Source organism: Heptranchias perlo, chromosome 1 (genome assembly GCF_035084215.1).
Source record: "Heptranchias perlo isolate sHepPer1 chromosome 1, sHepPer1.hap1, whole genome shotgun sequence".
NCBI lineage: Eukaryota > Metazoa > Chordata > Chondrichthyes > Hexanchiformes > Hexanchidae > Heptranchias > Heptranchias perlo.
Genome location: NC_090325.1, coordinates 106,904,604 through 106,929,523, shown reverse-complemented (window position 1 = coordinate 106,929,523; position 24,920 = coordinate 106,904,604). Strand labels below are relative to the sequence as shown.

Below are 24,920 nucleotides of genomic sequence, written 5' to 3'. Positions count from 1 at the left end.
CTTCAAGTACAACAGGGAAGTCACAAATACAGGTAGTGGACCATCTGAATCTCTTGTAACTTTCCAGGTAAACGAACACCCGTGCACCACTGTTATTTCGGAGCATGTCACCTTCACAAGGTGCACGCATAAGTTCATGACTCAAAAGAAGTCAAATATCATAGTATCATATGGTACAGCACAGAAGGAGGCCATTCGGCCCATCATGCCTGTGCCAGCACTTTAAAAGAGCTATCCAATTAGTCTCACTCCCCTGTTATTTCCCCATAGCCCTGTAATTTTCTCCTTTTCAAGTATTTATCCAATTCCCTTTTGAAAGTTACTATTGAATCTGCTTCCACCACCCTTTCAGGCAGTGCATTCCAGATCATAACACTTTGCTGCATAAAAAATGTATCTTCATGTCGCCTCTGGTTTTTTTGCCAATCACCTTAAGTCTATGATCTCCGGTTACCGGCCCTTCTACCACTGGAAACAGTTTTTCCTTATTTACTCTATTAAAACTGTTCATGATTTTGACCACCTCCATCAAATCTCCTCTTAACCTTCTCTGCTTTAAGGAAACCAACCCAGCCTCTCCAGTCTCTCTACATAACTAAAGTTCCTCATCCCTGGTCCCATTCTAGTAAATCTCTTCTGCACCATCTCTAAGGCCTTGACATCCTTCCTCATGTGTGGTGCCCAGAATTGAACACAATACTCCAGCTGAGGCCTAACCAGTGATTTATAAAGGTTTAGCATTACTTCCTTGCTTTTGCACTCCATGCCTCTATTAATAAGTCCAAGAGCCCCATATGCTCCCTTAACAGCCCTCTCAACTTGTCCTGCCACCTTCAAAGATTTGTGTATATACACCCCCAGGTCTCTCTGTTCCTGCACTCCCTTTAAAATTGTACCATTTAGTTTATTTTGCCTCTCCTCGGTCTTCCTACCAAAATGTATCACTTCGCACTTCTCTGCGTTAAATTTCATCTGCCATGTGTCTGCCCATTTCACCAGTCTGTCTATGTCCTCCTGAAGTCTGTTACTATCCTCCACATTGTTTACTACATTTCTGTTTTGTGTCACCTGAAAACTTTGAAATTATGCCCTGTATACCCAAGTCCATGTCATTAATATATATCAAAAAGAGCAGTGGCCCTAATACTGACTCCTGGGGAACACCACTGTATACTTCCCTCTAGTCTGAAAAACAATTCACCACTACTCTCTGCTTTCTGTCCCTTAGCCAATTTTGTATCCACGCTGCCACTGTCCCTTTAATCCGATTAAGTGTACCAGAAAGCGACAATGAACGTATGCATCATATGCACTCAAACACATCCTTAATATCTTTTTCAGTCTGTCATTCCGTTATTGTGGAAATAAAGAAAAGCAAAAATGTTCTTCCATTTGGTTGAATAAATTCTGCCATCTGGATGAGCAGGAAAGAAATTTAGGGCAGGACCTAGTTACACCAGGCTTCCAGCTCTTTGTTTTTTTACAATTCTGTTAGAAGTGAAGCAGGCACTTCTTGTGTCTACCTAATCCAAAAAACTCTACTGGAGTTTTTTGAGGATGTAACTAGTGGAATAGATCGGGGAGAACCAGTGGATGTGGTGTACTTGGATTTTCAGAAGGCTTTTGATAAGGTCCCACACAAGAAGTTAGTGTGCAAAATTAAAGCACATGGGATTGGGGGGAATATACTGGCATGGATTGAGAATTGGTTGACAGACAGGAAACAGAGAGTAGGAATAAACGGGTCTTTTTCTGGGTGGCAGACAGTGACTAGTGGGGTACTGCAGGGATCAGTGCTTGGGCCCCAGCTATTCACAATATATATCAATGATTTGGATGAGGGAACTAAATGTAACATTTCCAAGTTTGCAGATGACACAAAGCTGGGGTGGAATGTGAGCTGTGAAGAGGATGCAAAGAGGCTCCAATGTGATTTAGACAAGTTGGGTGAGTGGGCAAGAACATGGCAGATGCAGTATAACGTGGATAAATGTGAGGTTTGGTTGTAAAAACAGAAAGGCAGCTTATTATCTGAATGGTGATAGATTGGGAAAAGGGGAGGTACAACAAGACCTGGGTGTCCTTGTACACCAGTCACTGGAAGCGAGCATTCAGGTGCAGCAAGCAGTTAGGAAGGCGAATGGTATGTTGGCCTTCATTGCAAGAGGATTTGAGTACAGGAGCAGCGATGTCTTACTGCAGTTATACAGGGCCTTGGTGAGACCACATCTGGAGTATTGTGTGCAGTTTTGGTCTGCTTATCTGAGGAAGGATGTCCTTGCCATGGAGGGAGTGCAATGAAGGTTTACCAGACTGATTCCTGGGATGGCAGGACTGACGTATGAGGAGAGATTGGGTCAACTATGCCTATATTCACTAGTAAGGAATCTTACAACACCAGGTTATAGTCCAACAAATTTATTTTAAAATCACAAGCTTTCGGAGATTCCTGACGAAGGAGATAATCTCCGAAAGCTTGTGATTTTAAAATAAATTTGTTGGACTATAACCTGGTGTTGTAAGATTCCTTACATTTGTCCACCCCAGTCCATCACCGGCATCTCCACATCATATATTCACTAGAGTTTAGAAGAATGAGAGGTGGTCTCATTCAAACATATAAAATTCTAACAGGACTAGACAGACTTGATGCAGGGAGGATCTTCCCGATGGCTGCGGGGTCCAAAACCAGGGGTCACAGTCTCAGGATACGGGATATGCCATTTAGAACCGAGATGAGGAGAAATTTCTTCACTCAGAGGGTGGTGAACCTGTGGAATTCTCTACTACACAAGGCAATGGAGGCCAAGTCACTAGATGTATTCAAGAAGGAGATAGATATATTTCTTAATGCTAAAGGGATCAAGGGATCAAGGGATATGGGGATAAAGCGGGAACAGGGTACTGAGTTAGACGCTCAGCCATGATCATTTTGAATGCTGGAGCAGGCCCGAAGGGCTGAAAGGCCTACTCTTGCTCCTATTTTCTATGTTTCTATGTAAAGTGATGGGACTGGTGGGATGATGTCATCCAACAGAATTCCCACCTTTTCTGCCACTACTAGTTTATCCACAGCAATCATTTCTGGAGTGATGGATTGCACTTGAGAAAGTGGCAAATTCAAACTTAAAGCTTTTAAAAAAGATGTTTGGCCGGCACAGTCGCCCCATTGATGTTGCACCAAGGTGCTGCAGCAATATTCCTTCTCCCTGCTGAAGGAGAGAGAGGTACTCTAGTTGCACTGATAATATTGTGAGCACCCATCCAAAATATGTTAATGCTCTGACCCTGGGATTTGGGACGGGGTCATGGATGTATTCAAAAACTCTCAGAGGAATTTTAGGGCTAACGTGTTAGTTGTCCAAAAATAAAGCAAATTGAACATATTTAGTTCTCAGCAAAAATTAAACAGGTAATCAAAGTATCATAGTATGGTACAGCACAGAAGGAGAGGCTTTTCAGTAATGCATTGAATAGCTCAATGATTGTAAATATGTCCAATAGATAGCAGAAGTGACCATCTGCAGAGTTCACTTGAGGAAATGGGCAATGAGACACTCACACACCACTGTCCCTGACTTGTGGTTGCTCTGCACCATTGTCCTTCTATTCTCCCATGGCTAATATTCCATTAGCCTTTTTGATTACTTTTTTGGCTGAAGATTGCAGCAGCAGGTGAGTAGTATCATGCACCAGTTCTTCTGTTGTGATGGGTATTCTCCCAGGTAGTTTGTTCTGTGTGTTGTGGATTTCCTATGCCCTCTGCATTGTGGATCACCTTTCTTCCTGACCCCGTGGCACTAACAGATAGCTGATAATGGCCATCGCAGCCATGATGTGGGGCTCTCAGTTCCTTTGTACAATTCAGTTCTGACAGTGCTGTGATTATCTTGCCCTTTGATAACAGCACTGATTCCAGTCTGACTTGGAGTTTAGAGGCAGGAAATTCTGTTGGGGGAGGGGTGGAACTCTGGCTCAATTCAGACAGTAGGGAGGATGGGGGTGGTGTGCTACACAAGTTGTGAACCAGGAGGGGTAGGTGCTTCTTAGCCCCAGTCCATTACATTCTCAGACAGCTTTGGGGGCATGTCTGGGGGTGTTCCTGAGCTACCTCGGGAAATATGCCTAGTTCATCCCGGATAGGCCTCCTGAAGCCTCCAATATTAAAGACAATCAAACCTAGAGGGATCAATCACATTACGACTGCTACCCATCTGTTCCCTGCCAGAATAAAGTTTTATTGTGGTCTTTAATACTCAGCACATTAAGGACAGGGTGTCACTTCACGTTCTGCCACCTCAGCAGCGTCTCCGTTGCTTCCTTACTGGTGCGGGGTGCCCGTCCTAAATATTTGAATGACTCCTTCAAGGAATTTGGGACATAGTCACTGGCTGACCAAAGCAGCATGCCTTGTGCGTTCGCCTCTTCGTAAGGGATTGTGGAATTTCCAGGCTCAGAACTAAGTTTTCATTTATATTCCCTCCTGTGCAATTCTGCCTTAGTTTCTCTTGAATTGTATTTAACAAACTCTTAGTAATCCTCCACTGGGGTTGTTTTGCTAATTTTCATTAACACATTTTAGGATGGAGCAAGGCTCAGTAGGGTAAATTTTCCACTGCTGGCAATGTTCAGTTGAGAATGACCAGAAATGCAGTGGTGATTACATGCAGTTGTCTGCGGTCAGTTGATTGAAATAATTATTCATAAGTCCCTGTGCAGCTTTGGCCTCGTAGAAGGAGCTAGCCTAGTGAAAGGTGATACGGGCTAGATAATCAGGCTTTTTATGAAATTTAAAGACTACAACCACTTAAAGCTAAGTGGCTGCTCAGAGAGGTCAAAATCTTACAGTCTTTGGAAAGGCATAAGCAGCATTTCACCTATTGGCAGCCTTTGCCAAGGCTGAAGGGGGAAGAAAGTGGACGTTATGATACATGAGGTAAGTGTGAGTAGGGTTGCCCTGCTTGGTATCCTAGGGTAACCTCCCCATAGGACTGCAGCACAGCATGCCTGCAATGAGTCTGAGGCCTAAAAGCTAAGGGCCAAAGTCACTTTTGCAGCCACCGGCAGATGCCATACATGTGGTGGAATTTTGCAGCAGATCTGAATACAGCATGTGACACAACTCTGCCACTACCTCCCTGGTAAATTGGAAACTACACACACAGAATTCCATGGATTAATCCAGGTAAGTGCACCTCCTCATGTGTTTGTAGATAGGAGGGTAACACTGTTTTTTAAAAATTCGTTCATAGGATGTGGGCATCGCTGGCAAGACCAGCATTTATTGCCCATCCCTAATTGCCCTCGAGAAGGTGGTGGTGAGCCACCTTCTTGAACAACTGAGTGGTTTGCTAGGCCATTTCAGAGGGCAATTAAGAATCTGGAGTCATATATAGGCCAAACCAGGTAAGGACAGCAGGTCTCCTTCCATAAAGGGCATTGGTGAATCAGATGGTTCAATTAATTAAATAGCTAGTTTCATGGCCACCATTACTGATACTAGCTTTTTTATTCCAGATTTTATTTAATTAAATTTCCTAGCTTCTCTGGTGGGATTTGAACTTATGACTCCAGAATATTATTCCAGGCCTCTGGATTACTAGTCTAGTAACATAACCACTATGCTACTGTACCCGGTAGATACAGTCATCCTGTGGTGCAACCTCACCTGCTTAGCTTCACTTTATTATTCCTTCTCATCTTCCTCCATAAGAAAAATGATTGTTCAAATTTCTAGGACCTAAATATAACAGTGCCAGAACCTGTGGCACATTGCTAAGTGGGCAAAAAGTGTTAACAGAAAGACCGCAGGAACACACTTATAAAGCATCCTTCAAAAAATATTGTTTATCTTCCTCTGCCCCTTTAAATCTAAGTTCTAGATCCAACAGTTTGCATGGCAATCATGGATGGACACCTGTTTTACATAGGCATTTGATGACTGAGTTCATATCTGGTGTCCACCCCAGGAAATTGTGGGGGTATCTACATGACATCATCATCTCTTCATTATAACATTGAAATGAATCTCTGGCAGGAGCTTTCTGCTCCGGCGATAACACTATCTGGCAATATGTACCATGCACAATATAGCTGAAGATCTGGCATAACTGATCTCTGCCTATATATGTACTCCATTATGTTCCTATTAAGCCTATTTGTGGGGCATAATGGAGGCGAAAATTCTGACTAGTAGCATGGACTCGATGGGCCGAATGGCCTCCTTCTGTGTTGTAATCATTCTATGATTCTCGAGGTACAAACAGACATTGCGTTCTACCAGGCTGGATCCCCTATTTATGCATGTCTACATTTTAGTTAAAATCAATACGTACAGAAAAAAACTCCCCCCAAGTGAGATAATTAGAACTCATCAGCAGCTGTACTTAAACTGTAGTTGCTCTACTTCCTATTGTAACTATGTGAGATTAAGGATGTCACCAGCACAGCAAGGCCAGTTGAACACAGCGAGAAATGCTTTCAGAAATGTCAGCACAACCTTATGCTTATTTAAACCAAGAATATAAACATTCATTATCAGTAAACTGATAAACAAGGCTCTGGTTTTCTTTTTTTGCATTTCACTGTAGCATATTGTATTGCTAAATATCAGTTGGTATGGCAGTTACACCAGCTGGTCCTAAGGTCCACTCAAGCCACAGAACTCCAGGGAGCAATGGATGCACCATCTCTCTCAGTGCATTCCTTATCCTGCATTTCATATATATTAGCCACAGCAGCAGCAGAAATATAACTCACTTCATCATCTGCTAGTTATAGATAAGGAGTGGTTCAAATGGCCAAGAGAGTGGACTTTAATTGCAAGAATCTACTGAGGCAAATATTTCCAATTACGGTATGTGACCCAAAATCAGCTGGTTGTGATCCCAGTGTTTATGCCGGGATGGCGCCCGCCAGTGTCCTCCATTTGGGGTTAGGTCACAGATCAGCCATGATCTCAATGCATGGCAGAACAGGCTCGAGGGGCTAAATGGCCTACTCCTGTTCCTATGTTCCTTTGTTCCAGCACTGACCCCACTGGAGTATGCGGGGTCAATGGAAGGGCACCTAATTGCAATGTGGCAGGCAGAGGTGAGCGCCACTTCCGGTACGCCTTAGATGCCCACCAATCCATGCCACCTGTGTGGGGGCAAGGGGCTGGTGGTTACTATCATGTTTCATGTGCTAGGAATTTTTTGGAGGGGCTGGAATGACAAGTTAAATTTTTCGGGGCAATGAACAATTTTAGTTGAACTTAATGAATCGTATAGTTGTTAATTGAGTATACATATGCTGGTTTTCCTCTGGATAATTTGCACACTACAATGTGATCTCAAATATTTTTAGAAAATAATGGTGTAAGCTGTGTTTTTTTTGTTACTTACAATCTCACTGAGCTCTTGCCTTCCGTACATCTGCTAGCACTGTTTACATGCATGTGAGAAAACCAAATCAAATTATAATAAAAGCATGAAACAAGAAAAGACCATTTGGTTCATCAGTCCCAATCCTTACATAAGAACACAAGAACATAAGAAATAGGAGCAGGAGTAGGCGATACTCTGCCATCCAATAAGATCATGGCTGATCTTAGACCTCAACTCCATTTTCCCGCCTGATCCCCATATCCCTTGATTCTCTTAGAGTCCAAAAATCTATCGATCTCAGTCTTGAAAATACTCAACGACTGAGCAGCCACAACCCTACGGGGTAGAGAATTCCAAATATTCTCTCTCCTGCCTTTCTTGAATAGCGGGGTTACATTTGCCTTCCAATCCATGGGGACCATTCTAGAATCTAGGGAATTCTCGAAGATCAAAACCAATGCATTCACTATCTCTGCAGCCACCTCTTTTAAAACTCTAGGATGTAGGCCATCAGGTCCAGGGGATTTATCGGCTTTTAATCACATTAATTTTTCTAAAACTTTTTCTTTACTAATCTTAATTACTTTAAGTTCCTCCCTCTCATTAGACCCTTGGTTCCCCTATTTCTGGTATGTTTTTTGTGTCTTCCACTGTGAAGGCAGATATAAAATATTTGTTTAACATCTCTGCCACCAAAACATTCGTTTGACGACCTTCCACCAAGAGTGGTTAATCCTATATCCAACTCATTTAAAAAGTAACATCTAATTAAGAATGGGGAATTGACAACAAATCATGAACAATGACAATAAGTTATGAACAACCTGCATTGGCATGAGTTCAACCCAACATTCTTTATCTCCTGAGGGAGGTACACAATGACAGGTAAAACTTCCAAGAAGAAAAGTATAATTTCTGAAATTTCTTCCTGACTATCAAGTGAAAATGTCAAGAATCAATTCAATATTATAACTTACATTATTATTCAACCATCATCTATGTGTTCAGCAGATGACATTTCCAAGATCCCAATATTATGGGACCAAAGCATCTCCAGAGTATTTTAAAAAATTCTTTCATGGGATGTGGGCATCGCTGGCGAGGCCAGCATTTATTTCCCATCCCTAATTGCCCCTGAGAAGGTGGTGGTGAGCTGCCTTCTTGAACCGCTGCAGTCCGTGTGGTGAAGGTTCTCCCACAGTGCTGTTAAAGGGAGTTCCAGGATTTTGACCCAGCGACGATGAAGGAACGGTGATGTATTTCCAAGTCGGGATGGTGTGTGACTTGGAGGGGAATGTGCAGGTGGTGTTGTTCCCATGTGCCTGCTGCCCTTGTCCTTCTAGGTGGTACAGGTTGCGAGTTTGGGAGGTGCTGTTGAAGAAGCCTTGGCGAGTTGCTGCAGTGCATCCTGTGGATGGTACACACTGCAGCCACAGTGCGCCGGTGGTGAAAGGAGTGAATGTGTAGGGTGGTGGATGGGGTGCCAATCAAGCGGCTGCTTTGTCCTGGATGGTGTCGAGCCTCTTGAGTGTTGTTGGAGCTGTACTCATCCAGGCAAGTGGAAAGTATTCCATCACACTCCTGAATTGTGCCTTGTAGATGGTGGACAGGCTTTAGGGAGTCAGGGGGTGAGTCACTCGCCGTAGAATACCCAGCCTCTGACCTGCTCTTGTAGCCACAGTATTTATGTGGCTGGTCCAGTTAAGTTTCTGGTCAATGGTAACCCCCAGGATGTTGATTGTGGGGGATTCGGCGATGGTAATGCCATTGAATGTCAAGAGGAGGTGGTTAGACTCTCTCTTGTTGGAGATGGTCATTGTCTGGCACTTTAGTCATCAATGCCCATACTTATAATTTTTGACCCCATTCTTAATTAGATGTTACTTTTTAAATGAGTTGGATATAGGATTAACCACTCTTGGTGGAAGGTTGCCCTACATGTTTGTTGCTGGAGGTGAAATTTCTTCTCGCCTTGCTTGAAGCTTAGCATTTTTATATTTGCGCTGGAGTTTTGTGATCACAATTTAAATTAAATAACCTACTTAAATTTACATTATTCTCTATGTCTCTGAGCATTTAAAAAACCTGGGTAATGTTCTTTGTCAGTCTTTTTTTTCCAATTCCAATAAGTTCATTTCTGTAAGCCTTTTCTCATTACTTAGCACTGTTTGTCCCAGAATCATGTATGCTGCATTTTCTTTGAACCCTCTCCTGTGCATCAATGTTCCAGAGGTAGCCCTACCAATGAATAAACAGGGTTAGAAAACTTACTTCAACTGCATAAACAAAAATGTTTGCATTCTTACAGTGCCTATTTTCGTTAAAAGTAGTTTTGCTGAAGTTATATCTGGATAACCATCCTATACAGGTCTGCTGTGAAATAAAAATCTAAAGTTTTAAGTTGTAGAACACTAAAAGAACAGCTAAATCATACCTTTGTTACCTCTAGACTTGACTATTCCAATGCTTTACTGGCCGACCTCCCATCTTCCACCCTCCATAAACTTGAGCTCATCCAAAACTCTGCTGTCTGTATACCAGCTCGCAACAAGTCCTGTTCACCCATCTCCCCTGTGCTTGCTGGCCTACATTCGCAGAACGGGAATGTCACGATTTTAAAATTCTCATCCTCGTTTTTGAATCCCTCTATGGCCACGCCCCTCCCTATCTCTGTAACCTCCTCCAGCCCTACAACCCTTCGAGATCTCTGCGCTCCTCCAGTTCTTGCTTCTTGCGCATTCCCGATTTTAATCGCTCCACCATTGGTGGCCTTGCCTTCAGCTGCCTAGGCCATAAGCTCTGGAATTCCTTCCCTAAACCTCTCTGCCTCTCTACCTCTGTCTCCTCCTTTAAGACACTCCTTAAAACCTACCTCTTTGACCAAGCTTTTGGTCACCTGTCCTAATATCTCCTTAAGTGGCTCGGTGTCAAATTTTGTTTGATAATCGCTCCTGTGAAGCGCCTTTGGACATTCTACTACGTTAAGGACGCTATATAAATGGTTGTTGTTGTTGTTGTTGAATATGATATGCACGCTTTTTTCATCGCGGACTTCAGTTTCCATAAGCTGTTATTTACATTTAGTTGTTTTACTTCCTTGTCATAAGGCTTTTGCTTTCCTGTGGTGCATACACAGATGCAGCCTCATTAAAGGCACCAATTTGTGCATGGTTGCTTGACTAACAATAAATTCTGTGATTTGTTTCTTTCAATGACAACTATATCACAAATACATTTTCAACAAACAATTTCATTACTGTTTCCATTCACCATTATACTAGATGCATTGGGAACTATGAAGATATTTTTCATCTCTCCATACTTGTGATGGCTTAATAATAATTTTTGTTTAAAAATTTGGCATGAATAGAGCAAGTCATTGTGAGGATTAATCAAAATCTTCCCAAATGTTGGTAAATTCTGTAGAAACCGTGGAGATATTTCAGTGAAATCTCCCATACAATTATTCCACAAATTTGAAGAGAATATTTAGAGATAGTACTTCCAATAAAAAATACTCCATCTATCTACATAATTTTGAAGAATCTGCCTTGTAGGAAATAACTTTGTTATTATAAGCAAAATTTGTTATAAAAACAAATTATTGCGTGCAAGATGAAGATTTTATATAATTTTTTAAATAAATGATATAGATGGATGAAGTAGATCACACTTAGTCTCTGTTCTCCTTTAAGTGCATTTCTAAATAAAACAGATCTGTCAATAATAAAAATTAAATACTATATTGCAAGTAATAAGTTCATGAATCACACTTACATCCATCTATCCATCCATTCATCATTTCCATATTCATTCATCGCAGCATTGAAGTATCTTTAGTCATTTTGTCACATAACTGTTTTATTGGTACAGCTGCTTCTGGGAATTGTAAACATTTTTAGTGGCATACATGCCAAATAATAATATCAGTCATTTTAACTGTGATTAGTGAGGCACCCAAATTTCTTTGGGGTTCCACTGATCTCCCACTATAACTCTGATGGGAGACTGACGAACACACAGGAAAACACCAGAGACCCATTTGCTGTTTCCAGCAGCTTTCTCTTTGTAAATAATGACTAGGTTGTGGTGCAAAGGGCAGGGACTTCCTGCACTGAGAGTTCCTGCTCCTTAGGCTCACTCGGGACCTGACGTATCAGTGGAAGCCAGTATGCCAAGGGAGTGGAGGTGTACTGGCTTCCACAAAGGCATATGTGAGTCCATTTTTGGCCCAAGTGTGTAACAGAGATAGAGACAGAGATTTATTCCTTGGGTCACAATCCTGGCCTTTACATCAGAGTTTGTTGAGTCAGTGGGAAGCAATCTCATTTACATGGGACAGGTGAGTGCAAACGTCACTTAAGGCACATATCCAGCACCCACTTGCCCATTACTGTCAGTGACTTTGAGGCACCCCTCACCGAGGACAGGGGCGTGCAGGACCCAACCCCACCCCGCCACACTGTCCATTTTCCCCTCAGCCCCCTGAGTAAGGAGGCCAATTTACAAAAAATTATATTTATCTGCCCTTAATAGAGGCTGGTATACCTCCACTATCTAGCATATCAGCCTCTACTGGATACCAGTCCTACTGGAGCTGAAAGAGTGTAAGGAGTACCAGCCCTTGGCTCCATTCCCTGACTTTCACTTGTCTTATAAGGGGCGAATGGAGGTTCCGCCTCTTAGAAGACAACTAGGAAATCCCTGGAAATGGCAGAGATCCGGCAGATTTCTGCCAGATTTATGATGGGAGACCAGCAAAACCTCCAGGTAATTTCAGGACCTAGCTCCTTTATGAGGTCACAGTTATGACATTGCGGTGTCAGCCAATCTGAGAGTATCCATTTTAAATTTGCTGGGACAATATGAAAACTACTGGAAGCGTAGTCAAGTATCGTTGCATGAAAATCAGACCTGCTTTTGGAGGTTTTTTTAAAAATCCTAGAACTCATTAAAATTGTAAGTATGTAAAATTCTGTAGACCCCATTGAATCTTAAAGCCTCCTCGATGACCATGCCTTTGGCTAGCCTCCCACCCCACCAGAACTCAGCATCTGTTTTTGTGAAGCAGCTTGAGACATTTTACTAATTAAATGCACTACATAAATGCAAGTTGTTGAAATTTCCAGTGACTTAGGCCGTACCCAAAGCTGAGTTGTTGCATTATCCACTTATTCTCATCAGTGGAAATTTGGATGAAAGCAGAAAATTCTGTTTTTATTTTACATAATTTTAAAACAGCTAAAATGGAGATTGCTTTGTCCTTGCTAGCTACAAAATTGAAGACGCTCTGCCAGAAACAGAGAGCGATTCCCTTTGATGAATGAGGAAAAAAGTTTAAAAGTGCCGGTATGCAACTTGCCAGATGGAGATCTGGGGCTCGATTTTAAAAGGGCTGCGGGATGGCAGCGGGGGGTGGGAGGGGGGCAGTTGGCGCGGGGCAAACCCAAATAATAAAAACTTACCATTCCCCATGCGATCGCGACTTAATTGGTGGCCAATAATCTTGTTTCTGGGTTTGCCGTCCAAAAGTTGCGCAATGGGTGGACTGCACACTCGCATGACAGGCTATCAGCTGAAGTGTCTAGATTTAAAGGGCCATTGCTCCAAAGGATTTTGCTGGAGCAAAAAGCAAGAAGACCCAATGGAGCAGCACAAGGGCAAGGCTGCTCCAAGATTCAGCGATGCCTCACTTCAGGTGCTGCTGGCCGGGGTGAGGAGGAGGAGGAGAAAACTATTTTACCCGGCTAACAAGAGGAAGTGCCCTGCCTCTGCCACCAAGAAGGCCTGGCTTGAGGTGGCAGACGAGGTCACCAGCAGTAGCAACATTTGCCGCACTTGGGTCCAGTGCAGGAAACGTTTCAATGACCTAATTAGGTCAGCAAAAGTGAGTACACTTATTGATTCTTCTGCATTCCGTGGTACACATCAAAAACCGTCCCTCCCCACTACCCCAACTCATTCTGCACTGCCAAGACTACTCTATCACATCACTCCTCACACCCACTTAAGGCTCATCCTCAACTTACCTTCACTTCCTGAGCACATCCTCACCTCCCCATTTGTGACCCCACCACTATCATTCGCCCTAATCCTCATTCAGTGTGATGGCTCTGTCTCATACTCACCCTCTGATGCACCTCTTTCACGGTCAGCCTCACACAAAGCAATGCATTCATCAGCTGACCACTTCACCATCACTCATTCACAGTCTGTACTTTCTCCCCTTCTAGGAGAAGAGAGCACAAAATGCATGCGAGAGGGTGAGGACTGGAGGGGGGGCCACAACAAATAGTGGTCCTCACAGAGGCAGAGGAGGAGGCCCTGCAGATCAGCTGCACCCTCGAGTGCCTGTCCGTCGGGGAAGCTGAGACTGGTACCCCACAAACGTCTGGTGACACAACTTTAACATTCATCACACACAACTGAATTGATGTTAACAATGATTGCCATGTTGAACACCTCAGTATGCTCATCGCAACATGACACATCTGTGATGATGCTTCATATTGCCTTCTGTTCTCTTCCAGGCCCTTCAACGACAGAAGTGATGGGAGAGTGCGATTCCTCAGAGGAGCTCTCGGCCTCTGAGGACGCACCGTCACATCCTAGTGAGCCATCTACCAGCGCAGATACCCACACCTCGCAGATACTCACACCTCGGTCCTAGTAGTCAGTTAGTTGGGTTGGCACCTGGTGAGTCACCACACACAAGTGAGCACTGGTGGCAGGGATAGCTGTGGAGAGTCCGCGTCGGTGGGCGCACTCCTCTCCAGGCTCTGCTCAGCTGGACGCAAATGCTGAACCCCGGAGGCCATCCTTTAAAAGGAGAATGATCGAGGGACAGCAGCACATTTGCGAGGTACTGGAACAGGTGCCACACACACTCTCCACAATAGCGCAGAGGATGGAGGAGTCCAACTCCTGCATTAATGGAATGGTGGCACAGATACGTGAGGGAATTTCTGAGATGGTGTCACAGGCATGTGAGGAACTGTCTGAGATATTGTTGCATGTAACTGCGGAAATGTCTGAGATAGTGTCGCAGGTAAGTGCGGGAATGTCTGCAATGGAGAGAAGGCTAGCCTCCGTTGAGCTTCATACACAGCTCACAAATGAGTCCATTCAGGCCCTGACAACGGCCGTTCAGACTCACGGTGAACAACATTCTGCCGCCTTAAACAGGCAGACAGAAACTTTACAAATGGACTTCCAAGGCATCACACACGTCCTCCAAAACTGTTCTCCAGCAGGGTGGTAGTAGTGATCTAGGAGAGGGCCTGGGCTAGGAGAGGGATGATGACGAAAGGGGACATGGAAGTGGGGACGCCACTCAAGACGCTTCCATATCTCACCCGTTGCCCCCCTCTCAACCAGTACCCGCATGCTGCCTCCTCTCCAGGTTGCCGAGTCTGCCCCTGCACAGGTGCAGGTGGAGCAGTCTTTGGAGGGGCCCTCATGGGCACCGACCGAAACCCAGAGGGCATAGGCCCAAAGCATCTAAGCAGGCCGGCCATGGACATGAGCAACCTGCCACTACCTCTGCTGCAGCCAAAGGGAATGCACCACGTGGAAGTGGTTGGATGAGAAAGGCGAAGGACTTGTGATCACTAAGGGTATGCACAAGGGTGTCTGACAGATGGTCATGTTTTTCATTTATATTTGTTTTTTGTTAAAGTCATATTAAATGTTATCCTTCTCACTACTACTGCCACGTCTTGCCCATTCTTGACTGGCTTTTGTGATAGGGCCTTTTCACGGTCTTCGCTATGAACGGCGACAATTGATGCCACCCAGTGGGTCACTTTACAGTGGGTGTATGTGTAGTTGCAGGACTGTTTTGTGCAGGGAGTGGGGGAGGTGCTGGTGTTGGTGCTGCTCTTTCCAGTTGGTGTGAGGACAGGACTCTTCTCATTTTCTGATCTTACGAGAACCGTTCACGTATGTGTGACTCCCTGGCCTCGCGAGCAGCCAGGTGAGCCGCTGCTCTGTCCATGGGTTCATCCTCCTCCTCCTCCTCCTCCTCCTCCTACTACTCCTCCTCCTCCTGCTCCTCCTCCTGCTGCTCCTCAATGTTGATTGCAGATGTGGATGCTGGATGAGGGCATGGGGCCTCATCAGCCGGTACCCCTCTCTGTTGCGCCATGTTGTGCAGCACACAACACACTTCTATAATGCGACCCACTGTCGCTGGTGCGTATTGAAGCGCACCCCCAGAACGATTGAAGCACCAAAATCGCATTTTCAGCAGTCCTATCGCATGTTCAGTTATAGACCTGGTGGCGATGTGGCTGTCGTATCGATGCCACTGATGGGGTTCCTCAGAGGTGTCATGAGCCACGGGGGTATCCCTTGTCCCTGAGGATCTAGCCCTTAAGGCTGTTCGGTGTGGGGAAGAGGCCCGGGATGTTGGATTCCTTCAGAATGAACAAATCGTAGCAGCTGTTAGGGAATCTGGCGCACACGTGAAGAAATCTTTTGTGGTGGTCACAAACGAGCTGAGCGTTGATGTAGTGATACCCCTTTCTGTTGATGAGCTTGTGTGGAGGTGCTCGGATTGCTATTTGCGTGCAGTCGATTGCACCCTGTACCCGTGGGAAGCCAGCCACAGAGTGGAATCCCACTGCCCTCTCCGTCTGGCTGAGGCCATCCATGGGGAAGTTGACGTATTGCGAGGCCCTGCAAAACAAACCGTTGCATGCACATGACTGAGACCCCAGCGATGTTACCGGTGGCACCCTGGAATGATCTGGAGGCGAAGAAGTTGAGGGCAGTGGTCACTTTAACTGCTAGGCCCAGCTGGGAGCAGCTCGCATGAAGGAGGCTGCAGATGTCTGCGACCACCTGGTAACTCACTATCAGCATCTGTATGCACTGCTCCTCAGAGAGGTCCAGGAAGATGAGCCTCAGTCTGTAGACCCTCTGACGAGGGTAGTGCCTCCTGTGACATTGCTCCCTCTGTTGTTCCCCTCTGTGCTCTTGTGCAGGTGCCTGCGGCGTAGCACTGTGTTGTAGAGCTACAAGTGGAGGAAGCCTGGCGAGGATGGTGATGTTGGTCCTCCTCGGATATACTGGTGAAGGCAGCCATCATGTCCCTCATCCTGATGGTGTCAGTTTGAGGGGATCCGAAAAGTTGGTAAATATGTGTAAACACAACAATTCTGAGTGGAAAGTAAGAATTTTCAGTCTAAACACAAAGATCTCCCAGCCAAAAATTTGTCTGAGAGAACTGAGTGCCCTGCTGCAATAACTCACCTTTTATCCGCATCTGTCAATCAAGGATTTAAATGTCCAAATGGCTGCCGGCTGAAACACGACTCGTTCCCCATGGCGTGTTTCACACAGCACGGGAAACACACTGAGGCAGCCTTCATAGCTAATTGCATTTTGGGATTTTTAAACTAGGTTAAATAGTTCAATTGGTCCTTTAGATATCATTCCGCTGGCTTTAATTGCTGGCGAGATTTCCGGGTTCAGGAATGACGCACACATCCAGATAGCTCTAGGTCATGCGCATTCTTAGGCGTGTTGGAGCCGGGATTTCTGCCCGCTCCTGGGAAATGCGATTTTCTTTGTCCCCCGACCCCAAAGCACCCGGACTTTTGTTTTAAAATCAAGCCCCTGATTTTTGTTGTGCTCCAGCAACATTGAGTTAACTGTTGGATACAGCGGGCTTGGAGTTCTATTATAAAGTGTGGTTTAAGATTGATGTTCTTGTCATATGTTAAGACACCATTGTTATTTTGATGCCTATTGCAATCAAAGCTGAATGGGCAATATAATCTTCAAGGAATGTGCTTGAATTTCATGGGAAAAACATTCTTATAATCCAGGGACTTTTTCATGGTCTTCAATGTTCTATTCAGGGTACCTCTGTATATAGTGGGATGGTTAGAGCTCTGCCATTATAATCTTACATACCTACTATCAGTGACAGTGGGTCCGATTTTCATCCCCTCTGCTGGGCAGGAACAGGGCGGCAGCACGATTAAAATATCAGCATTGCACTTACCACCCCATTCCTGCTGACGTCCAGTCTCCATCATTTTAGTGGCAGCCCAAGCGCCGACTGAGAACAGGCAGGAGCCTCATTAGCCCATATAAATTGAGGTCCTGTTACGTCAACGGAAATGAATATCAGGAAGTTTCTCTAGCAATCGGTTGATCTGTCACCCCTAAGCTAACATTCAAGATTACACTGGATGGGTGGTTGAAGGAAAAGAGGGTAAAGGGATATGAGAACAGGACAGATAAATGTGATTAGCACTATTTGCTCAGAAGGAGAGTAAATAACGACATAGAATGGTTGTGCCGAAGGCTTGTTTCCGTGTTGCAACTCCTATGTATTTCTAAGTAGTTTCAGGGTGTATGCAGCTAGCGAGCAGTGTGGTATTTTTCACCTTCTGAGGTAACAAGAGAACTTGTTGGGAGTCACAAGCAATCTACTGCAATTCTGGATTAATTGTTTGACCTGGGCTATGTTAACCCATAGACAACAGTGTATATAAATGCAGGTTTCAATTCATAAGGGATTCAGCCTACTTATGGAAACTTATGGTATAGTTAATAAGATTGCTATAAATTTTAAGAGATATATCTAAGAGGGACCTGGTTAGCAATTTTATCAACAGTTTAACCTTTAGAAAATACAGTTGTTTGAATAACTTAGAAGGTTAATTTACACTGTGCGTTTAAGTCGCCATCTTAATTGAATTAAAAAAAATTCGTAGTTTAGCTACGGTACTAGAGCACTAAACTCTCAGCTATGATATCGGATTCAAATTCTAGCAGACATTGACATTCACTTTCACCTTAAAACGGGGTTTTATGCTAATCTTAGCTGTATATGGGTGGTAAGGAGGTTCCACATCCTCAAACATACATTCTAGCAGGTCAATCGAGGTGCACCCATGACAAACATACATCTAATTGAGGAGAAGAATATTGGCATTGGAGGTTGAAGTAGGGTAGAGGAGAAAATGAGGAGGGACTATGTAGTTGAAACAGTGCAAAAGCTTTCATGCACTCCCTCTCCGTTTAGGACAACTTCTGCCAGCGTAAAATATTAAGGCATGCACAGATTGAGCCAAAAACCAACAATTTTAAAAGGACAACAACCTGGCTGTCTGTCTCTCTGTCATCTTTGGAGTTTTCCTCTATCTTGTCCTTTGGATATCATAGAATTACAGCTGAAATTATGAAAAGTAATGAGATTTACATGCTTAGCAAGCTAAGAGGAAATGTACTTTTTGAGATACATACTTCTGGTCACTTAAAATAAACTGTGATTAATACTAACATCAACAATCATGAATTATTGATGAAGTTTTATTTATAAAGCTATCTACTTCTACAAATTAATATAATACAACCAACTGCAGAATACTTCAGAATTGACATTTCATCCTCCTATTATTAAAACATAATAGTATCAAAGTAGGGTAAAAATAATAAAATGACAGATTTTCCATAGTACTAAAGGAGGAATAGTCTTGGATTTTAAAAATCAGTGATCTATATATCAGTTCAGATTGAATCAAATCAGCAACATCTTGTCACTGAGGCAGACTTTAGGGACGCTGTTGATTGTAGGTTGGTGACAGGTATTTTTGAAGTGTAGTCATTTATCATTGGAACAAAATATAAGCCAGGATTTTCCAGTTTGGTGAATCCTGGTGTGTCTTTGGCAGAGCAGGAGCTCTGCCTGCTCTAATGGCCTGCCCTGAACGTGGCTGATTTTACAGGGTCATAGTAATTACCATATCTTAGCTGATATCCTGGCTGAATTCCCACCTCTGTCAGGGAGCTCACCTTGAGAAGGAAGGAAAATGGTCACAGCAGGCCTTGGGCATCTGCGGCAGTGTCACACCATAGAAATGCTGGACGGCAGGAATGCACCAGTGTTCCTAGTGCCCAGCAATGCAAGGGCACAAATGACACTAAAAGATTGGTTATTTGGGCAAACATATTCTATGTCCCCATCACTTACAGTGGACAGTTATAGAAGTGGCTGGGGAGAGCGGGGAGCTGGATTGGTGGCTTCAAAATAATTTTCTCCCTTCATCTGCTGGAACTACACTAGGGAGCTGGAAAATCTTGGCCAGGACCTTAATAGATGGACTTGTTTTGCTGCGGTTTCATTATGATCTCCAAGCACAAAACATATCTCAATTTTGATGTTTATTTTTTATTTTGCTATTGCTACCAACTAGGCTATACAGTCTCCTTTTTTTTTAATAATCTCTAGATTTCAATGATCATTAATTTGGGAGACTTCAGAAAGAGTTCGCTGACAGAATAAGAAATATGTTCAAAAAGTTGCACTCAGTAACGTTTGACTGTTCAGAAATTGAGATGTGCTACATTTTAGATGTAGATGTTGGAAGGTACCCTAATTACACTCAAAATCATTGAACAAAGCTGACACATGGGGCCCGATGTTAGCAGGGCTGCGGGTTCTCGGCGGGGGGGCTGTCGGGAGCGTGGGTAACGCGCCCGGTGAAATTAGTCAGCTTCCCGCGCGATTGTAGCATCCAATCCACTAATTGGATCCACTTACCTGGTCCTCCGGGTTCCCCACTGCTGATCTGCGCGTCAGGCGGGCTGCGCATGCGCAGTAAGATCTGTCAGCTGGAGGAGCTCTATTTAAAGGGGCAGTCCTCCACTGACAGATGCTGCAACAAATAGCAACAATTACAGCATGGAGAAGCCCAGGGGGAAGGCTGCTCCCAGTTTAATGATGCCTCACTCCAGGTATCAATACATGGGGTGAGGAGGAGGGGGAGGACAGAGATCTTCCTCCCGGCGGGCGGGAGGAAGCGGCCTGCCTCTGCCACCAGGAAGGCCTGGCTCGAGGTGGCAGAGGAGGTCACCAGCGCAACCAACATATCGCCCACCTGCATACAGTGCAGGAGGCGCTGCAATGACCTAAGTAGGTCAGCCAAAGTGAGTACACGTAGTCTTTCCCCTACACTCCGTCTGCCACATCACCGCCCCCACCCCACATCTCCTTCAGCACTGCCAACACTACTCTGTCACATCACCCCTCATACCCACTCAAACCTCATCCTCATCTTACCTGCACCTACTCACCTCGCCAGTACTCATCCCACCACTACCGCTCAACCCAATCCTCATACAATCTCATGGCTCTATCTTATACTCACCCTCTCGTGCATCTCTTTCACGGCCAGCCTCACTCAACCTGCCACTACCTGTGCTGCATCCACAGGGCATGCATCACATATGTGCAGTAGGCAGCGTAAGGCAAACGTGTTGTGAGCACGAAGGGGATGCACAAGGGTGTTTGAGGGTTTGTCATGGGTGTTACTTATATTGAATTTCTGACCAACTCACATTACATATTATATTGGCACCACTACTGCCATGTCTTCGCGAATCCTGTCTGGTTTGTGCAATAATGCCCTCTCCTGAGGATCACTATGAGGACCCACAACTGATGCCACCCATTGTGTCACTGCAGAGTGGGTGTAGGTGTATTTGCAGGGCTCTTTTGCGCAGACGACTGAGAGACGTCGGCGATGTCCCCGGTTGCACCCTGGAAGGATGCGGAGGAGAAGTTGTTGAGGGCAGTGGTGACTTTGACAGCGACAGGTAAGAAGATGGTGCTCGGGCCAGGCAGGAGCAGCTCGGCATGAAAGAGGCTGCAGATGTCCACGACTACAAGTCGAGTGACTCTGAGCCTCCATGTGCACTGCTGCTCAGAGAGGTCCAGGAGGCTGAGCCTCGGTCTGTGGACCCTGTGGCGAGGGTAGTGCCCTCTGCGACGCATCTCTCTCTGCGGTAGCCCTCCCTCCTGCTGTACAGGTGGATGTGTCACAGCACTCTGTTGTGGAGCTCCACATGTCAGAGGTGGACGGTGAGTGAGGCTGGTGATGCTGTTCGCCCTCCGAGGAGGTCATGACTGAAGCTACGGCGGCCCCCATCCGCAAGATGTACATCTGAGGGAGTCCGCAAGGTAGGTACATGTCTCTGGACCCCGGGGTAAGTGTGCAAGTTGGTGACTTTGACTGTCAGGAGGAGGGTGGTGGAGGCCAAACTTTGTCCCAAGTGACAGAGTGGCCTCCTGCAATGAGTGAGGGTCTCCCCCCCCACCTGTCAAATGGACCTTTGCAGCTGCCACAGGCTGACAGCTGCAACACGTCCATTTGACCTGGGAGTGTTTCCCCCAGTGTGGGAAACAGTCCCAGTTTGCTCTAAAATCCCACCCCTCCTCACATAATCCCTTAATCAGGTCAGTTAATGACCTGAAATACCCAAATAAATACGTTCAAGTGGCATCCCGCTGGCTTTAATTGCCTGCGGGATTCTCACCAGCGGAGGCTGCGCGCGCACGCCGGCGCGTCAGCGGGGAACCCGGAAGTGGGCGGGTTCAGGGCGGGCTCCGATCCCGCTCCGGGATTCTCCGATTTTCGGAGCCCCCCTGCGAGGAACGCACCCGATAGCGGGTGCTAAAATGACGCCCATGGTATTGTTAAAATGGTTTCAAAACCAATCCTGTTGCAATTATGGCTCAAATTACCATGCCAGAATCCGCCCATGTAATCAGTAAATTAGCAATAGCTGGTACTTAGTGATATATCATTACAACAGCCTGAATCTGTTCTTTCATAAATAAGTTCAGGGTACATATTACTGTTGGTGATGTAATCATATGAACACTTAACACGATGATCTCAAATTTCTTTCTACCCCTTATAATGAAGGCATTAACCTATTTATTTTAAATAGGTTAACTTTCTCTGTTGAAATAAGGGAGGGAGGAATTTGACACAAACACATAAGTGTTTGTACAATAATATCATCGATAGTCATTTCTAACCTTAAATATTTTTGCAGTTTTTAGTATTTATTATGTAGAAAGCCAAAGGGTAGCTCTGGGTGGTACAATGGTTTCAACACTGGCCTTTCATACTTGGGTTCAAATTCAGCTAGACTGATTGGATGAAAGTCTCCTTTATCTGCCGGCTGTAAGGGTCCAATGCAATATGAGTTTGGGCTGTTTGAATCCACTTCCTCCATTTACAAAAGTTGGAGCCATTATTGCTATTTCTGCAGGCAAACTGCTAGCTTTCATCAGGTGGTCCCAGGGAGCATTGTTAAAAGAGGTGGATAGAAGGAAAATCCAATGCTCCTTGTCAGCATTTTTTTTATTCGTTCATGGGATGTGGGCGTTGCTGGCAAGGCCAACATTTATTGCCCATCCCTAATTGCACTTGAGAAGATGGTGGTGAGCCGCCTTCTTGAACCGCTGCAGTCCGTGTGGTGAAGGTTCTCCCACAGTGCTGTTAAATGTAAGAAATCTTACAACACCAGGTTATAGTCCAACAGTTTTAGGTTAGGAAGGGAGTTCCAGGATTTTGGTTAGGAAGGGAGTTCCAGGATTTTGACCCAGCGATGATGAAGGAACGGCGATATATTTCCAAGTCGGGATGGTGTGTGACTTGGAATGGGATGTGCAGGTGGTGGTGTTCCCATGTACCTGCTGCTCTTGTCCTTCTAGGTGGTAGAGGTCGCAGGTTTAGGAGGTGCTGACGAAGAAGCCATGGAGTCATAGAGTCATAGAGTTATACAGCACGGATAGAGGCCCTTCGGCCCATCGTGTCCGCGCCGGCCATCAAGCCCAGTCTAATCTAATCCCATATTCCAGCATTTGGTCCGTAGCCTTGTATGCTATGGCATTTCAAGTGCTCATCCAAATGCTTCTTGAATGTTGTGAGGGTTCCTGCCTCCACAACCCTCTCAGGCATTGAGTTCCAGACTCCAACCACCCTCTGGGTGAAAAAGTTCTTTCTCAAATCCCCTCTAAACCTCCCGCCTTGACGAGTTGCTGCAGTGTATCCCATGGATGGTACACACTGCAGCTACGGTGTGCCGGTGGTGAAGGGAGTGAATGTTGAGGGTAGCAGATGGGGTGCCAATCAAGCGGGCTGCTTTGTCCTGGATGGTGTTGAGTTTCTTGAGTGTTGTTGAAGCTGCACTCATCCAGGCAAGTGGAGAGTATTACATCACACTCCTGACTCGTGTCATGTCGATGGTGGAAAGGCTTTGGGGAGTCAGGAGGTGAGTCACTCGCCACAGAATACCCAGCCTCAGACCTGCTCTTGTAGCCACAGTATTTATGTGGCTGGTCCAGTTAAGTTTCTGGTCAAGGGAGGTGACCCCCAAGATGTTGATGGTGGGGGATTCACCGATGGTAATGCCATTGAATGTCAAGGGGAGGTGGTTAGACTCTCTCTTGTTGGAGATGTAAGCAATTTTACAACACCAAGTTATAGTCCAGCAATTTTATTTTAAATTCACAAGCTTTCGGAGGCTTCCTCCTTCGTCAGGTGAACGATGTGAAAATGAAATCCTCGAGATGAAATCGCATTTATTATTCACAGAACAATGCTTGGTGAGTACAGACAGTTTTTTCAACTGCCCGTTGCCAAGGCAATCAGTGTGCAGACAGACAGGTGTTACCTGCCAGGTCTCACAGAATATACAAATCACCAAAAAAAAACAACAAACAAAAAAAAACAGAGATAGAGAGGTAGAAACATAGAAAAGACAGCAACTGACCCGTTATATTAAAAACAGATAACATTTGTTCGCTGGTGGGGTAACGTGTAGCGTGACATGAACCCAAGATCCCGGTTGAGGCCGTCCTCATGGGTGCGAAACTTGGCTATCAATTTCTGCTCGATGATTTTGCGTTGTCGTGTGTCTCGAAGGCCGCCTTGGAGTACGCTTACCCGAAGGTCGGTGGATGAATGTCCATGACTGCTGAAGTGTTCCCCGACTGGGAGGGAACCCTCCTGTTTGGCAATTGTTGCGCGGTGTCCGTTCATCCGTTGTCGCAGCGTCTGCATGGTCTTGCCAATGTACCATGCTCTGGGGCATCCTTTCCTGCAACGTATGAGGTAGACAACGTTGGCCGAGTCACAGGAGTATGAACCATGCACCTGGTGGGTGGTGTCCTCTCGTGTGATGGTGGTATCTGTGTCGATGATCTGGCATGTCTTGCAGAGGTTACCGTGGCAGGGTTGCGTGGTGTCGTGGACGCTGTTCTCTTGAAAGCTAGGTAATTTGCTGCGAACGATGGTCTGTTTGAGGTTGGGTGGCTGTTTAAAGGCGAGTAGTGGAGGTGTGGGGATGGCCATAGCGAGGTGTTTGTCCTCATTGATGACATGTTGAAGGCTGCGGAGAACATGGCGTAGTTTCTCCGCTCTGGGGAAGTACTGGACGACAAAGGGTACTCTGTTGGTTGCGTCCCGTGTTAGTCTCCTGAGGAGGTCTATGCGATTTTTTGCTGTGGCCCGTCGGAACTGTCGATCGATGAGTCGAGCGTCATATCCCGTTCTTACGAGGGCGTCTTTCAGCGTCTGTAGGTGTCCATCGCGTTCCTCCTCGTCTGAGCAGACCCTGCGTATTCGCAGGGCCTGTCCATAGGGGATGGCCTCTTTGACGTGGTTAGGGTGGAAGCTGGAAAAGTGGAGCATTGTGAGGTTGTCCGTGGGCTTGCGGTAGAGTGAGGTGCTGAGGTGCCCG

The 24,920-nt window shown here is 45.4% G+C and overlaps 1 protein-coding gene and 1 long non-coding RNA gene across 2 annotated transcripts in view; one reads left to right on the top strand and one right to left on the bottom strand.

Annotated features, from left to right (window-relative positions):
* Positions 1-24,920, bottom strand: part of lcorl (ligand dependent nuclear receptor corepressor-like) — a 286,193-nt gene that overhangs the window by 141,838 nt on the left and 119,435 nt on the right. The gene's annotated exons all lie outside the window — the stretch shown is intronic.
* LOC137337835 (uncharacterized) overlaps positions 1-24,920 on the top strand; it is a 50,151-nt gene that overhangs the window by 7,214 nt on the left and 18,017 nt on the right. The window lies entirely within an intron of this gene.